The sequence below is a fragment of the Ranitomeya variabilis genome, chromosome 1 (assembly GCF_051348905.1).
Source record: "Ranitomeya variabilis isolate aRanVar5 chromosome 1, aRanVar5.hap1, whole genome shotgun sequence".
Lineage (NCBI taxonomy): Eukaryota > Metazoa > Chordata > Amphibia > Anura > Dendrobatidae > Ranitomeya > Ranitomeya variabilis.
The window spans coordinates 586,430,096-586,445,910 of record NC_135232.1 but is presented as its reverse complement, the minus strand read 5'-3'; the positions used below and the strand labels follow the sequence as shown (position 1 = coordinate 586,445,910).

The 15,815-nt window shown below is 50.7% G+C and overlaps 1 protein-coding gene across 1 annotated transcript in view; it reads right to left on the bottom strand.

Moving 5' to 3' along the window:
- The window catches only part of SETDB1 (SET domain bifurcated histone lysine methyltransferase 1), a 158,503-nt gene that overhangs the window by 61,005 nt on the left and 81,683 nt on the right, over window positions 1-15,815 (bottom strand). The window lies entirely within an intron of this gene.

Here is a 15,815-nt window from a genome sequence, read left to right as displayed (position 1 = left end):
GATGAGGGGGATAGAAGGGGAGGGGCTACTATGCGAATGACAAGTAGAGACCCTCCTTAGCCTGGTATAAATACAGTTTATTAACCCCTTATCCTTCAGAGCTTTTTTCGGTTTTGCGCTCTCGTTTTTCGCTCCCCTCCTTCCCAGAGCCATAACTTTTTTATTTTTCCGTCACTATGGCCATGTGAGGGTTTGTTTTTTGTGGTACGAGTTGTACTTTTGAATGACATCATTGGTTTTACCATGTCGTGTACTAGAAAACGGGAAAATTCCAAGTGGTCCAGGGGTCTGACGAAGCCACCGCTGTGTGGGACACGCTTTGGGCACCCGCTTTCTTAGTGCCTGGTCTTGCTAGTGTGGGGTATTATGTATAACCCTTTGGGCTATGGTATTGGCCGGTGTATTAGTGTATTGCATGTATGGGTCTGGTTTAAAGATGTAGACGCATATTAACATCATTACTCTGCCTACTATTTATTTATCATCTTTAAGTGCTGGGGGACCATCTGTTTTCAATAATGGTATTTCTATAGATCAATAGCGTGTTTTTGTACATCTTAGCACTATATCTGCATTACCTGCTAGAGGGGTCCCAAGCTTTATATCATTTTATGGGTCTAACAGGGACCCAGGTGCTGTACTGGTGACTACTAGGTCTTCGGTTGAAAGAGTCTGTTAGGGTACCGTCACACATTGAAATTTCGATCGCTACGACAGTACGATTCGTGACGTTCTAGCGATATCGTTACGATATCGCAGTGTCTGACACGCTACTGCGATCAGACACCCTGCTGAGAATCGTACGTCGTAGCAGATCGTTTGGAACTTTCTTTCGTCGCTTGATCACTCGCTGGATCGTTGTGTGTGACAGCGATCCAGCGATGTGTTCGCTGGTAACCAGGGTAAACATCGGGTAACTAAGCGCAGGGCCGCGCTTAGTAACCCGATGTTTACCCTGGTTACCAGCGTAAACGTAAAAAAAACAAACAGTACATACTTACATGCCGGTGTCTGTCCTCCGGCGTCTCAGCTTCTCTGCACTGTGTAAGCACCAGAGCCGGAAAGCGAGCACAGCGGTGACGTCACCGCTGTGCTTTCCGGCCGCTGTGCTTACACAGTGCAGAGAAGCTTTCGCCGAGGGACAGACACCGGCATGTAAGTATGTACTGTTTGTTTTTTTTACGTTTACGCTGGTAACCAGGGTAAACATCGGGTTACTAAGCGCGGCCCTGCGCTTAGCAACCCGATGTTTACCCTGGTTACCCGGGGACTTCAGCATCGCTCCAGCGCCGTGATTGCACCGTGTGACCGCAGTCTACGACGCTGGAGCGATAATAGTACGACGCTGCGACGTCACGAATCGTGCCGTCGTAGCGATCGAAATTTCAATGTGTGACAGTACCCTTAGACTTACACTGTTTACACTGGTCTCCATTTTTCGAGCCTATATATCTGCTCGTGTCTATATGCACTAGGCTCTTATGTAATTTTTGTGTCATATTCTGCTATCGTTGCTGCTAGTTTTTGCACACTATGAGTATGCTGTCCATACAGAAGCCCATGATATCCTAAACTATTTTCCCCATTTGTCTAGCACAGGTGCTTGCCTTATTACAGGCTTTGTGTATTTCAATGTTTTAATTGATTTTAAATGTTCATGTCCTGTGTGATATTGTAATAAAGTTGTGTTGTTTTAGTCTAATCCTAGCGTTCTGGTGATCCCCATTTTGTATGGCCTATTCTGTGTCTTGTTTCTTGGTGCTTAGGCGACCACATGGAGTGTCGCCTCCATGTATCCTCTCCTGGAGCCAGGCCTAATGCCGGACAACTGGCCCTGTCCACCCAGGAGCTGAACTCCGTGGATGTACAGAGGCCCCTCTCTATGGCGTCCGAGCAGCCCCCACTGTCCCACCACTGTGAAAGCGGATGGCACAAGGAGGCGGACGGTTCCTCTCCACCTTCCTAACAAGGGGATGGTGGATTGAGGTTTACACCTTTATCACTGCACCATCCACGCTGCAATACCTGACCTGCAGCAGAACAGCGCTGAAACCCAGTCATCCGCGGCGGCTCCATGCCAGGACGCGCACCGATGGTGAGTGGATCCAGTCAGCGGTGGGCCTCTGCAGCGGGATATTCACTTGCTGACAGGCAGCCTCAGCCACTTCCCTGTGGCCCACCTCCCTGAGATAACGCTCCAGCTGGCTGCAAAAATTTAGCCCCCGGCTTCGGCCGATGTGTAGGCCGCACCCCAGAAGTGCACTATGGCGCCATAAGGCGGCTCTGCCCACTTTTCTGGCGCTTCTCGCCTGGCACGGGAACGCTCAATTTTCTCGGCCACTACAACACCCCTCACTTCTACCGCTGGTATCGCTCCCGCCGGCTGCAGAAATTTAGGCCCTGGCTTGAGCCTATTCATGGAAGTCTCGAGGCTCCGCCCACATCGTGCCTGTGGCTCCGCCCTGAATTGGCGCTTCTCGCTCTCTGTGAGATTTTATCACCTCTGCAACTCCCAGTGGCCATCTTGGTCCACCCGGCCGGCTCACACAGGGGCGACACCTTTGCAACGACTCTGCAGCATGGCATGATAAAGGCACATGACCAGTGTTCCCTGGTCTTAAAGGCACATGTCCAGTATTCCCTGGTCTTAAAGGCACATGACCAGTATTCCCTGGTCTTAAAGGCACACGACCAGTATTCCCTGGTCTTAAAGGCACACGACCAGTATTCCCTGGTCTAAAAGGCATACGACCAGTATTCCCTGGTCTTAAAGGCACATGACCAGTATTCCCTGGTCTTAAAGGCACACGACCAGTATTCCCTGGTCTAAAAGGCATACGACCAGTATTCCCTGGTCTTAAAGGCACATGACCAATTCGAAGCCGGTCACCCTAAATGAGTTCAGGAGCCCTCCGCCTCTGATCCCAGTTTATTCCAGTGTACCTAGTTCCCTCAGTTGACTTCGTCCACGTCGTCCCATGGTTTCTCTGACCAAGAGATTGAATCCCTCCGTGATCCCTCCGTGGCTCGGAGTGCTCGCAGGACCGATATACATGGTCCCTCTCCTACATGGGATCCATCGGCTAGCAGGGGCCGCGAGTATTCTAGAAACGTACAGGCATCTAGAAAACGGAAGTTTTCATTTCATGATCTCTCTCCCCAAGGATTTGCTGAGGACAAGACTCTGAACATGGATCGGATGTGCCTTGGACCTGGACTTGCTAGAGCTTCAGTAAAGGATGGACTCGCCTATTTATATCATCAACCAATCTCTGTACATTGACGAGGACTCCGGTCCTGCTCTAGACTACGCAGTGTCCCTTATAAGGAGACTAAACTCCCTCGTAGAGCATTTGCCATTCAGTCCGGATATGCGATTCACTGGACAGAACCTCTACGTGGGATGCCTTGCCTGGTCTGATTTTTAATGGCGATGGGTCCTTTAAAGGGCACCTATCTCCCCACACCATCAACAGACGAGCACACAGAGTGTTGCCTCCATGTATCCTCTTCTGCATCCAGGCCTAACGCCAGACAACCTGCCCTGTCCACCCGGAGACCTGAACTCTGTGGATGTATAGAGGCACCCTTCTTGGGCGTCTGAGCACCCCCCTCTGCATCACCACTATTTGGCAGAAGATGCAAGAAGGCGGATGATCCCTCTCCACTTCCCTGTTAAGAGGATGGTGGATCGAGGGTTCCTAATTTTTAACTCTGCACCGTCAAAAGAGAGCGGCGATGGCAAGAGACTATGACCTGCTGGATGCAGCCGCGCATTCTGCCACTTGGCTGATTAACCGGGTAGAATCTCCTGTGGTATACCTACCAGTATCCCTGCCCAATGTATCATCAATTAAAAATACCACGGACTATCAGATAGCAAATCTGGTTCGTTCCATCTTGCGGCTTCGGGTCCAGCGCTCTACCCTCCCTAGCCAACCGCATGGATTGGTAGAGCAATGGTCTCCTGGCTGGAGACCTTAACTACTTTGATTCACACCAGTAACCTTTTCCTGAAGACAGTACAACTGGCCAATCAAATCTTTTGAGCAGGAGACTAACAAAGGATCGTACGTTCCTACAGCCCCAACCAGCAGTGGAAGGGTTGTCCAGGACAGTCTAGATCTAAGGGATCTTGGTTCCAAAAAGGGGAACGAAAAGTAAGACCGACCCTGGACCTCAAACTTCTAACAACCTTTCACAAGGTTCTCCTTCTTCGAATGGAGTTCCTCCGCTCAGCCCTTACTTCAACAGAAAAAGGTGGAGTTTCTGGCATCCATCGACATTCGGGATGCTTACCCTCTTCAAAAATTCCTTCGCTTTTCCATTCGTGAACAGCTTTTTCAAGTCACGACCTTGTCCTTCGGCCTTGCTACCGCACCCAGAGTGTTAGCAAGGCTCATGGCGGCTGTCATGTTCCTCTTGCACCCTAGAGGCGCGGTCGTCCTTCCCTGTTTGGCCGACTGTCTAGCCGCCCTTCCAGGACTACGCTAAGTAGTCTATATCACTTGTGATACCCTCTCACCTGGCCTGGCAGCTAAACTTAGACAAGTTCTCCTCATTTCCAGCCCAGCAGATATCCTTTTTGAGGATGATCCTGCCCACTTCCAGAAGGATGGTAATTCTCCCTCGAGACAAGGTCATGGCCCTTCAACAGGGAGCTTGCGCACTTGATCACTCATCCCCTCATTTCATTCGATTTGCTGGGAGGGTTCTGAGGAAAAATGGTGACGACAATGGAAGCAGTTTTTTTCGCTCCGCTCATTTTCAGCAAGTCAAACAGACTTTCAGACGATAGTCTCTGAGCTCCTTCTTCATCCAAGGCCTTTCTCCCGGTTCAATGGTTATTAGTAACTACCAATGCCAGTCTTCTCCCGATCATTGCTCTTGGGATCTGAACGGTAGTCCTACAGCAGGCCCACCGTCTTCTGGCGGGTCAACCTATCCGAATTCAGTTGGACAATGCCACGGCTGTGCCATACGTCAATCATTTAGCAGGTACCCACGGTCAGGCGCCATGGCCGAGGTACCTCACATTCTCTGATGGGCCGAGATCTACCATTCGGTGATCTCGGCAGTACATATCTCAGGAGTATAACTCTGGGCGGCGAACATATTCATTCGTCAGGGTTTTGCCTCAAGTGAGTGGGAACTTCACCCGGAAGACTTCCATCAGATCTGCCTTCACTGGAGCTCTGCAGTTGTAGATCGGATGGCGTCCAGACTGATCGCCAATGTACTCGAGTTCGTAGTTCGGCCTCGAGATCCAAGAGCCATCGCACTGCATGCTCTGGTTCTTCCGTGGCACCAATTTCCATAACTCCCCTTCACTACTTCCGAAAGCTTTTCAGAAGCAGAAAGGGCCCCAGTGATCCTCGGAGATCCGCACTGACCACGTCAGCTTTTTTGCTTGTGGAGCTGGTAGCTTCCGCCCTACTGCAACAAAACTGCAAGTAGGGACTTTCTCGCAGGGAGTTTTCACACGTAGTTCTTCCTTATTGCATACTGTTAGATCATTGGGACCTTAATGGTCCTAGGAGTCTTACAGTAGACTCCTTTTTGATCCGGACAGACTTTACTATCAGAGAAGGTCGTCCTTTTTTCTCTGCGATATCCTCATCCTGACGAGTCTTCGGAGCTAGCTGCTCGGTTCTTTCAGACTTTTTTCCCTTATTTCCTTCAAGGCAAGGTTGTCCTCAGGCCATCCCCGTCCCTTGTTACCAAGGTGGTATTGTATTACCACTGTTACGAGGGCATAGTTCTTCCCTCATCTCTTTCAGCACCAGTCCACAAAATGGAATGAGTTCCCCGTATTCCGGACGAAGTCAGTGCTCTGAGTAGGTACTTCTCGAGGACGGCGTCCTTCCGAAGGTTGGACACTTTACCTTGGGTTTCCTGACGGTAAGAGGAAGAGTTCCTGGCGTTTACAGGAAGGGTTTAGCCGTTTCATCGGCCATATTAGCCTGGTGGATTCCTTTCACCATCCAGGACCAGGAGTCCTTCTGTATTAGATGTCAGCCTATCTCCCTGTCTATCGAGGGTTCTAGGCACCAGGCGTCGACAAGGCATGCCTGCAAGCTTGCGGATTCGTCCAGTCCGCATGCATTCTTGAAGCACTATAATTCCCATACTTCCACAGATGGGAGTCTGGGCAGGCGGACTCTACAGCTGCGGTGGCGCACTTGTAAGTAGTGGTTACACAGGGCCTGATGAGGGACACTGCGGCAGTCCCGATGTCCCCTGACTGCCGGGCCTCTGCATGGCTACCCCTGGTCTCCCACAGCGTGACGTCGATCGGGATTTGTTTGGCCGCGCACTTGTGGGCGTGGCCTATTTCGGAGGAGGGACAGTCGTGCTGGACGCGGCTTCCGGTCCCTCATTCTGAACCCGGACCTGGTTGGGGCTGCCGGTGAAATGGACCCGCTCCAGGAAGCGGTGAGGCAGAAGATTAGCAGGGTGGGCAGCGGTTGGCTAGCGGCTTTGCTGGCCGGGAGCGTCTCCCTCCCTGCGACGGGCCAGGCGATGCCGTCGGGCGGGCGGCGTTCTGGCAGAGCCACCCGGCTGCCGACTCGCCTGAGCCCGCCATTACATTTGAAGAGGAGCGCGCACGTTTCAAGTGCGCGCGCTTCCTCACACGTGGGCGCCAGACAGCGGGTGGCGGCAGCAGAGGTTCTGCAAGCGCAGGAAGGGGTATTTTCCGGGCATAGCGGCGCCGCTCACTCGGCGGGCACTGCCTCTAAGGGGGGAGGCTTACAGCACCAGCTTTTAGCTGCAGGATCTGGGACAGGGCTGATACCAGCCGCAAATATGGGGGGAGCGCAAGGGTCATCTTCGTCCTCTCAGGAGGCTGGGGGGACGGAGAACCGGGCAGGAGAGTCACAAGACACTATTTTACCGACTTCACAGCCAAGGGGAGATTTTAGCAATAATGCAGGGAGAGGATGGGAGGCATTATTAGCAGCTCAGCAGCAGGTAAGTTCCTCCTCAGTGTCTGGGCCACAAACTGTGTCTGGCCAAGCAGGTGTTAGAGGGGAATCTCCTTTCCCCTCATGCCCTTTGATTTTTACAGCACCTCCTTCACAAATACCTGGGGGGCAAATAGTTCCATCGCAAATGGCAGCAGGAGAACATCAGAGCGCCTCAGCAGTTCTATCGCTGGTGGCTACCGGTGTTGGACCTCCCGCACAGGGTGCTGGCACCCCGGCTCTGGTTAGCGGACAGAGTGCGGGTAACCTCTCCGCGCGCAGCCTCTCCTCTTCATCGTCGTCCGGATACTATCGCCGTCGCCGGAAGAGGCATAGGGAACGTTACAGTAGTCGGGGGCACTATCATAGGTCCAGATCCAGCCGTCGCACCAGACGGTCTAGGGCATCAAGATGGCATTCCCCATATACGTCGGATAGTTCATCTGGCAGGTCCCATCGGCGCTTATCATCTCGTCACAGGTCCACATCCCGAGCGGAAAGGCGGAGTGCCACCAATCAGGAAACCCAAGAGCAGAGCCGTCCGGAGTTGAATATGCTATCCGGTGAGTACCCCTTTACTGGGGCCTGGGGTGGGGACAGGAGTAATAGTGTAAATTTATCAGACACGGTGATTCCGCTTAGCATGGGCGGCGGCAGGATTTTTGTGAATCCCAGGTTGCTGCAACCGGTCGTACCCCCAAAACCCTCCCCTCCTCCCCGCCCAGACATTTACAAAGGTGGCCTTTTTTGCGGTGTCCCACCTATAGGTTCACATTTGGATGTTAGCGTAAAGGAACAGATTTGGGCTAACGAGTTCATCGACATTTGGTCTCTCGTGTCCACTGAGCAGCACTCGGTGGACAAGGAGAGACGTGTGGGTGAAAAGGTCTACGACAGGAAGCCTAAAGTAGCCAAAACTATTAACAATTGGCTACAGGCTTTCGCAGTTTTAGGCTGTGTGATGGGCGAGAAACACCCGGAGCGATGTTCCGAGTTATTCATTTACTTGGACAGTATATACAGCTCTTACAAGTCCCACGGCGGGTCTGCGTGGTGGAAATACGATTAGGATTTCCGCCGCCGGCTGGCTGTCAACCCACATTTAGGGTGGGGGGTGAAGGCCACTGATTCCTGGTTGCGTTTGATGATGGCACAAAAAACCTTGCAGCCCTTTCTCGGTCCATACGCCGGCGCGACCACCAGCGCAGGGTCGGCGGTTATACGAAGACCCGGCACATGTTGGCTGTTCAACGAGGGCCACTGCAAATTCTACAGTTTATGCAAATATAAACACGAATGTTCCGTCTGTGGCGGAACCCATTCGGCAGCTAAATGCACTCGACCCTCCCAAAAATCAAACAGTAGTAAGACACCCTCCGGGGGTGAACCACATGACACCGGTGAGCGTAAAAAAACATGGAACCGTGGTTGGGCAGGTACCCCAATAAGCCGGCTGCGGCCCAGCTCCGTTTTGGTTTTTCTTTCGTTTTTTTCATTCCTTTCGTTTTTTCAGACAAACCTCAGTCAGCCCCTAATTTGAAATCTGCAAGGGACTACCCCGTTATCCTGTACGAGAAATTGAACAAGGAAATCCGAGCAGGACGTTTCCGACGTCCTTTCAATGTTCCCGCCTTCTATAATTTACGGGTTTCCCCGTTGGGCATAGTTCCCAAAAAGGAACAGGGTAAATACCGGCTAATTTACTATTTGTCTTACCCAAAAGGCAGGTCGGTGAATGATGGCATTCCGAGTGATGACACCACAGTGACGTACATACCTTTCGATAGAGCCATCGAGATGGTCAGAATAGCTGGACCTGGGGCCCTTATGGCCAAATCGGATATTGAATCCGCCTTTCACCTGCTTCCGGTGCACCCGGACTGCTACCATTTGTTAGGTGCCATGGTCGAGGGCTAGTATTACTACGACACATGCCTCCCAATGGGTTGCTCAATTTCCTGCCATTATTTCGAAATGTTCAGCACATTCCTGGAATGGGTCGCCCGAGAGGTCACGCGTTTGTCATCAATTACACACTACCTTGATGATTTTTTGCTGGTGGGCCCGGCAAATTTGGAATCGTGTTCCCAGGCCCTGGCAAAATTTAAGGAGGTTATGTCTCATTTCGGTGTACCCTTGTCCCCGGAGAAAATGATCGGTCCTGTTCAGGTAATTACTAAATAAATAAACAAAGGCACCGCGCCAGCTAAATAAATACTACGTAGGTGTACAAAGTGAGCGTCTACCTGGACGCAATGTGACGCACAATGAAAGTATAAGTAGTATCAATAGCAAAGTAGATGCCTGTTATGTCCAAAGTTCCACATGAAATGCGTGGCTGCTATTAAAAAGGAGAGCACACTTACTGGCTAATGATGTAGCTGCTTGTGAGGGTGATAACACGTTCTCAGGAGGGCTGCAATAGTAGAGACAGGTTCACCAGCGGCCCATGGAAGTACAGAGTCCAGTATCCAGAGTGGCGATGTCCAGGGCAGCGGCGTGGGGCGGCACAAACACCCGAAAGTGAAGGGAGCGTCCTCCCTGGTGGGTGTGTGCCCGCCGCACGCGTCAGGAACACCGCTTGCCGGCACCCGTGAACCAGGGGAAGCTGGTGCACAGAGCGGTGAAAAAAAGGGGGGCGTGGTAAAGGTGACGTCACCAAAACAAAAAACAAAGGACGGATGCCGCACAGGACCACACTTGCCTACGCGTTTCGGAGGTCTACGGACCTTCTTCGTCAGGTAATTACTTTCCTCGGGATCGAAATCGATTCGGTTTCCATGGAATTTAGGTTGCCTCAGGAAAAGATTGCGAAGCTGTTAGAATTAATCGCGGGTTGCTTATCGGTTGGGAAGGTTTCCCTGGTCCAAATGCAATCCCTTCTCGGCTGCTTGAACTTTGCTTGCAAGATAATGCCGATGGGCAGAATCTTTTCCCGAAGGTTGATACTTGCCACGAGAGGCGTGAAGCAACCTCACCATAGAATCAGGATCACTGCCCAACTACGAAGTGATCTGATCGTATGGCAGTGTTTCCTTCTTACTTACAATGGGAAAACATGCTTTCAAGAGGAGGTCTGCGATTGATAGCCTGGATCTAATGTTTGAATCAGCGGGTCCTGTCGGTTTCAGGGTTCATTTCAGAGACCAAAAGTGCGTTGGCGCATGGCCTGAATCTTGGCTTAGCAGAGCATGGGTCCGGATCCGACCTTAACCGAGTTGTTTTCCCTGGCGGCGGCCATGGAACTCTGGGGCCAGTGTTTTCGTAACAAGCGCATCCGTTTGCAGCTCAAATCAGACAGCTCCACGCATGCCATAAATTACCTTTCATCCTCCTCACCACCGGTTATAAAGATCATCAGTTTTATTGTGTTGAGATGTCTGGAGTTCAATGTGTGGATAAAAGCGGTTGTGGGAAACTGTGATAATGTCAACTTAACGGATGTTAAAAATTGTTCTGCTTCGCAGGAACGGTATGGTCAGCTTCCGAGGGAACAAACGCGAATCCTGGGATGCCCTCCTTCGGTTTGGGATGTCCTGGAGAATTGATTCCATTCATACGGTCATCCATTGCTCCGTCTACTTGGAGAGCATACGGTAAGGCGTGGGATGAGTGGTGTATTGTAGCAGCGGATAAACCGGTAGGTTCTTCAGATTCCCTGAGGGTTCAGGTTACGTTGGCGTTCCTGGCGCGATTACAGGCTGCCGGGATGTCGGGAACGGTTGCACGTAACCGCATATCGGGCGTGGCTTTTCACTTCAAATTGCGCGGCTGGGCTGATTCAACCAAGCATTTTTTGATCGGCCAAGTTTTGAAGGGCTGGCGCCGGATGAGCACACGGAGCGACCTTAGGAGGCCCATTTCCTTCCCTCTCTTGGTTAACCTTATCAGGGTTTCGGGAAATGTTTGTGATTCTGTGTACGAGGCCACGTTGATCTCAGCGGCCTTCGGCTTGGCTTTTTTCGGGGCCATGCGGGTTGATCTCAGCGGCCTTCGGCTTGGCTTTTTTCGGGGCCATGCGGGTTAGCGAGATTCTCCCCTCGTCCCGCCGCAAGGCAGGTAGCTTGCAGTTGGATGACAGTGATTTGCGACGATGGTTTAAGGGTTAGAGTTCGCAGATCCAAAACCGATCAGGAAGGTAGGGGCACATGGTTCCCTCTGTTTGCCATAAAAGGTACGATCTGCCCATTGGCTTTAATCAACATTCAGGTTAGGAGCACCGGGGCTCAATTTTTCATACATGAGAACGGCTCTCCCTTATTTTCGGGTCAGTTTTTGGCGGTCCTAAGGCGTTCGCTGTCATTTCTAGGCCTTCCCGCGTCAGAATTCGGCACTCATTCTTTTAGGATCGGCGCGGCTACGGAAGCCTCCAGGGCTGGTCTTTTTGAATCAGATATTCAAAGAGTGGGTAGATGGAAGTCCCGTTGTTTCACTCGGTATATCAGGCCCAAATTAGTTTTGTGAGAACATACCATTAAGGGCATACCGTTTACAAGTTAATGATTTTCCTTTTCCTAGTTCCTATTCCTTTTGTTTCTTTGTTAACAATTTTGTTTGTTTCAGATGGTATGCGGCCCAGCATATGGCTGGTGGGTCATTCGTACATATATTGGGTAGCTCGGCGTGCTGAATTGTGCCCAGGAGGACGATCGCTGGGCTTCACTGGTATGGATGTCATCTGGCGTGGCACGAGGGGTCTTACCTGGTCTCAAGTCCTTCCGGAAGTCGTTTGGATCGCGAGAGTTGCGTCTTCCCAGACAGTAGTGGTTATTCATACCGGAGGGAACGACCTGGCTTCCTTTCCTCTCGCCGAACTGCTGACTCTTATGAGAGCGGATCTGGATAAATTTCTGGGTTTCTTTCCAGCTATGCGTTTGGTTTGGTCGGAGCTGATTCCTAGGATGGTCTGGCGAGGCGCCAGGGAGCTGAGCGCTATGGAAAGATCCAGACGCACTTTAAACCAGCGAATATCTCGTTTCATTAGATTTAAGAATGGTGTCGTGGTGAGACACCACCGGTTAGAGGGGGATAATTCGGGTTTTCTCCTCCCAGACGGGGTTCATCTTAACGATGCTGGTTTGGATATATTTTTGGATGGTCTCCGCGAAGGGGTGGTTCAGGCACTCCATTCTTTGGGTGGGTCGTAGCTTGGTTCCCGGGCTACTCCGTGGCGGAATGGGTGGAGATTTTGGTGGTGAAGATACCTGCACCGGGAGACCGGAAGGCAGACAATCTCCCTGCACCCGATTGGTTGGCAAATTTTGCCTGTGTTAAGCTGCGACCATAATTTTAAGCCAAAGAGAAAAGATGAAAGTTATTTTGAATAAATCTTGCTAAAATAGTTATGTTTGAGTAAACATGTGTGGCGTCACTTTGTGGGAGGGGAGTTTTTCTGGGTCGCGGCAGTCTCTGATGTTATCCCCACCCAGGGACTGCTTTGGGATGTCCCACGGTCTCTGTCCCCCAATGAGGCGAAGGAGAAATAGGGATTTTTGTGTACTCTCCGTAAAATCCTTTTCTCCAAGCCATTCATTGGGGGACACAGCTCCCACCCTGGTATTAGCTTATGCTTGTTTTATAATCTGATATGCTATACTTTCATATATAATATGACATGCTGTAAGCTCATATGTTGTTATTGATCTCCTACTGCTTTTGCACCGAACTGGTTAGCTGAGAGCCAGCAGGAGGGTGTATACTGCAGGGGAGGAGCTAACTTTCTTTGTATCACTTAGTGTCAGCCTCCTAGTGGCAGCAGCATACACCCACGGTCTGTGTCCTCCAATGAATGGCTCGGAGAAAAGGATTTTACGGTGAGTACATAAAAATCCCTATTTTTTTACTTTTGCCATGCTTCAATAGCCTCCCAACTCGATTGCCTCTGCTACATAGAGGCGATGCTCCGATCGCCACTATGTAGCTGAATTACAGACTTGCAAACCGGCATCAACAACCAGAGAGGTCTGCTGGAGACCTCTAGTTGTCATGCTGACGCACCGATGACCCCCAATTATGCGAGGGGGTCACCAATGAGCGCAATTCCGGCCAGATGGCCGGAAGCGCTTGTTAAATGCCACTGCCAGAGTTTAACAGCGGCATTTAAGTAGTTAATAGGTGCGGATGGATCGCGATTCCACCAATGCCTATTGGCGGGCACATATCAGCTGTTCAACGGGAACACTCGGGCGTGTGCCTGCGCTGCTGCAGTGCTCGAGGGACGGAGCACTCACTTCTCCTTGCTGCACGCTGTCTGTTCCCGCCAAGTATGACCACTTCCACGCGCGCTGTGGCTTTTTTAACTTAGCCACACCCCCTGCTCCCAAAAGCAAGTGTAGGTACGCTCCCTGTTATGACCTGGTGGTTAGGAGCACCCGAAGTGACCTGATGGTTAGAACAGAAAACCTGGGACAAGCTCTGAGGAGGTGGTAACTCTACTGACCGCAATCCCTAATCCTATCACACACACTAGAAATAGCCGTGGAGCGTACCTAACTCTCCCTAGACGCCTCTTCACAGCCTAAGAGCTAACTACCCCTAAAGATAGAAATAGAAGCCTACCTTGCCTCAGAGAAATTCCCCAAAGTAAAGGTAGCCCCCCACAAATATTAACTGTGAGTTAAGAGGGAAGTGACAAACACAGGAATGAAACAGATTTTAGCAAAGGAGGTCGAATCTTCTCTAGAAAGACAGAGGATAGGAAAGGGAACTATGCGGTCAGTATAAAAAACTACAAAAACCACACAGAGTGTGCAAAAAGACCTCCACACCGACTCACGGTGTGGAGGTGCAGCTCTGCACCCCCAGAGCTTCCAGCTAGCAAGGAAATACCATAATAGCAGGCTGGACTGAAACATAGCATGCACTGAAAAATATATTCAAAACCAATGAACAGCAAATGACTAGCAAGGACTTAGCTTCTGCTGGAGTAGACAGGTCATCAGAGAAATCCAAGAGAGATCTGAACCAGTACTGAAACATTGACAGCTGGCATGGACTAACGACCTGGGCAGAGTTAAATAGGGAAGCCAGCAGCAGCAATAAACGAGGACAGCTGAGAAAGCCAACCTCAAAGATCAGCAGTTCCACTCAAAGCCACCAGAGGGTGTCCAAGGACAGAACTCACCAAAGTACCATTCACGACCACAGGAGGGAGCCCGAGAACGGAATTCACAACAGTACCCCCCCTTGAGGAGGGGTCACCGAACCCTCACCAGAGCCCCCAGGCCGATCAGGACGAGCCAAATGAAAGGCACGAACCAAATCGGCAGCATGGACATCGGAGGCAACAACCCAGGAATTATCCTTTTGACCATAGCCCTTCCATTTAACCAGGTACTGAAGCTTCCGTCTCGAAATATGAGAATCTAAAATCTTCTCCACCACATACTCCAACTCCCCCTCAACCAACACCGGAGCAGGAGGATCAACGGAAGGAACCATAGGCGCCACATATCTCCGCAACAACGACCTATGGAACACATTATGGATGGCAAAAGAAGCTGGAAGGGCCAAACGAAACGATACAGGATTGATAATTTCAGAAATCTTATAAGGACCAATGAAACGAGGCTTGAACTTAGGAGAAGAAACCTTCATAGGAACATAACGAGAAGACAACCAAACCAAATCCCCAACACGAAGTCGGGGACCAACACAGCGACGGCGGTTAGCAAAACGTTGCGCCTTCTCCTGAGACAACGTCAAATTGTCCACCACATGAGTCCAAATTTGCTGCAACCTGTCCACCACAGAATCCACACCAGGACAGTCAAAAGGCTCAACCTGCCATGAAGAAAAACGAGGATGAAAACCAGAATTACAAAAAAAAAGGCGAAACCAAAGTAGCAGAACTAGCCCGATTATTAAGGGCGAACTCGGCCAATGGCAAGAACGTCACCCAATCATCCTGATCAGCAGAAACAAAGCATCTCAGATAGGTCTCCAAGGTCTGATTGGTTCGTTCGGTTTGGCCATTTGTCTGAGGATGGAATGCTGAAGAAAAAGACAAATCAATGCCCATCTTAGCACAAAAGGACCACCAAAACCTAGAAACAAACTGGGAACCTCTCTCCGACACAATGTTCTCCGGAATGCCATGCAAACAAACCACATGCTGAAAAAATAATGGAACCAAATCAGAGGAGGAAGGCAATTTAGGCAAGGGTACCAAATGGACCATCTTAGAAAACCGATCACAAACCACCCAGATGACAGACATCCTTTGAGAGACAGGAAGATCAGAAATAAAATCCATGGAAATATGCGTCCAGGGCCTCTTCGGGACAGGCAAAGGCAAAAGCAACCCACTGGCACGAGAACAGCAAGGTTTGGCCCGAGCACAAGTACCACAGGACTGCACAAAAGAATGCACATCCCGTGACAAGGAAGGCCACCAAAAGGACCTAGCAACCAAATCTCTGGTACCAAAAATCCCAGGATGACCAGCCAACACTGAACAATGAACCTCAGAAATAACCCTACTAGTCCATCTATCAGGGACAAACAGTTTCTCCACTGGACAGCGGTCAGGTCTATCAGCCTGAAACTCCTGCAGCACCCGCCGCAAATCAGGGGAGATGGCAGACAGAATCACCCCCTCTTTAAGAATACCAGCCGGCTCAGGGACTCCCGGAGAATCAGGCAAAAAACTCTTAGAAAGGGCATCAGCCTTCACATTCTTAGATCCCGGAAGGTATGAGACCACAAAATCGAAACGGGAGAAAAACAGTGACCATCGAGCCTGTCTAGGGTTCAACCGCTTGGCGGACTCGAGGTAAGTCAGATTCTTGTGATCAGTCAGGACCATCACGCGATGTTTGGCTCCCTCAAGCCAATGTCGCCACTCCTCGA